At 38.4% G+C, this 2,500-nt stretch overlaps 1 protein-coding gene across 1 annotated transcript in view; it reads left to right on the top strand.

Moving 5' to 3' along the window:
- The window catches only part of col14a1b (collagen, type XIV, alpha 1b), a 91,214-nt gene that overhangs the window by 70,814 nt on the left and 17,900 nt on the right, over positions 1-2,500 (top strand). The window lies entirely within an intron of this gene.

The following is a 2,500-nucleotide window of genomic DNA, read 5'->3' as shown; positions in this document are numbered from 1 at the left end:
AAAAATAAGTAGCCACGTATAATAAAAATATAACCTATAATAGCTTATAATAATAGCCTATTGTGTCCTTTATTATTAACAACATTTAGCCTATTTTAAACGCCAAGCCTAAACAAATTGATTTGAATCGAAACTGAAACTGTACCGACGTTGGTTTCGCGCATCTCTCATTCGGTCCAAAGTTTCCATATTTGCAATGTAACATTTGGATGCTAACTAGTAATGTAAAGAAGGCTTTATACTTCAGCCGAGTCCCAACACGTATAGGCTGAATCAGCATCTTCACAGCAAGGGAAATGAGTTTGGAATAACAGCAAGTAGGACTGTGCGGCACAGCTTTTATATTGTACAACAGACCAATTAAATTAAGCAGAATAACGTATAAATTAAGCAGAATAACTTTTTATATACAGTGCCCTCCACAATTAATGGCACCCCTGGTAAATATGATCAAAACTGGCTGTAAAAAATAAATCTGCATCGTTTATCCTTTTGATCTTTCATTCCAAAAATTCGCAAAAATCAAACCTTTCATTGAAGTAAAAGAATTGAAAGTGGGGGGAAATCACATTATGAAATAAATGTTTTTCTCCAAAGCACGTTGGCCACAATTATTGGCACCCCTAGAATTTTTTACGAGTAAAATATCTCTGAAGTATATTCCCATTAATATTTACCTTTTTTAGCACACCAGGGTGAGTAGGAACATGAAACTGTCCAGCTATGACTTCGTGTTTCACAGGAGTTTAAATATGAGGAAACACAAAGGCCAAATCCCCTTAATCATCCATCACAATGAGTAAAACCACAGAATATAGTTCTGATGTGCAGCAAAAGATTGTTGACCGTCACAAACTAGAAAGTGGCTGTAAGACAATAGCTAAAGAATTGAAAATCCCCATTTTGACCATCAGGGCAATAATTAAGAAGTTATAATCAACTAAAGATGTTACGACTCTGCCAGGAAGAGGACGTGTGTCTATATTGTCTTAATGGACGGTGAGGATGAAAGTTTGAGTGGCCAAAGACTCTTCAAGGATCACAGATGGAGAATTGCAGAGAATAGTTGAGTCTTGGGGTCAGAAAGCCAAAAAAAAAAAAAACCTACAGGGTTTTTCAAGAAAAATCCTCCTCGCTCCTCCAGAAACAAACTCCAGCATATTCAGTGGTCAGACACGACTGGATCTTCAAACGGCACAGGGTTCTGTGGTCAGATCAGATGAGACTAAAAAAATAGCTTTTTGGCAACAAACACACTAGATGGGTTTGGTGAACACAAGGATAAAAAGTACCCCATGTGTACAATTTAATATACTGTTGGATCTTTAATGTTGTGGGCATATTTATCTGCTGGAGGTCCTGGACTTCTTGTTCAGATACATGGCATCGTGGATTCTATCAAATATCAACAGATAAAAAATCAAAACCTGACGCCTTCTGCTAGAAGTCTTATAATGGGCCGTGATTGGATCTTCCATCAGGACAATGGTCCAAAACAAACATCAAAATCAACACAAAAATTAGTTGTGGAGCACAAAATGAAGCTTCTGCCATGAGCGTCCCAGTCCCCTGACCTTATGAGTGGCTGAACTGAAGAGGAGAAGCACAAACATGGATCTGGGAATCTGAAGGATCTTATTTTTTACAGCCAGTTTTGATCATATTTACCAGGGGTGCCATTAATTGTGGAGGGCACTGTATTTGGTTGACTGTGTTTTATTTAAATTTTTTAATGAACAGGCTGGGATGTCAAGTTAGCAATGCCAGAACAGATAATAGCCTAGATGTTGTGTGAGCGAGCGATGCGCCGGCGCCATCACTTGGATTTGTTGCTCAGCAGGGGAAATAACTTAATATTCTGTCGTTTAATAATCTATCATTCGAAACAGTAAAATTTATATTTTTATTTGTGTACATTCAAAATGACTACAAAATGTCATGCCTTTGAAAAATAAAGAAAACAACATGATGCGCTGCTTTAGCGTGTCTCAGTCTCCTTGAACATCTGGCGCACACCGAAAATGAACCAAAATAGAGTGAATAGCCTTCTGACGCGCCTACTCTTCAAAGTCAACATTTAGATTATTAGAAGTAAAATGCATTATATAGTCACGTAGGAATAAAACACAGCGTGCGTGGTTCGTGATAAAAAATTTATAAAAAAACGTGACTTTACAGTTCGGAAAATAGGAAAATAGCAAACCCCTAACACTGAGAACTCTGGTCTACACAGAAGCCCTGTCTAGTCTATTCCCCAGTACGGGTTGTGTCCAGCCATTGGTTAGTCTGGTTGATGGAAAAAATATGAAAAAGTTGCAATAAACGCGTTAAGAATCCGCACAACGGAGGACCGAGCACACACTATTCTGCAGTGCAGAACTGAGGAAGAACTGATGACGGGACAGTTTGATCTTCGGCTGACAAATCAGAGGAAAGGGGCGTTTCGTTCCCGCCCACGTGTAGAAATCCAATATTCAAGCTGTTTATTCATTTTTCTACC

This window comes from Rutilus rutilus (genome assembly GCF_951802725.1).
Source record: "Rutilus rutilus genome assembly, chromosome: 11".
Classification (NCBI taxonomy): Eukaryota; Metazoa; Chordata; class Actinopteri; order Cypriniformes; family Leuciscidae; genus Rutilus; species Rutilus rutilus.
Note: the sequence above shows the minus strand (reverse complement) of the source record. Positions and strands in the feature narration are given on the sequence as shown.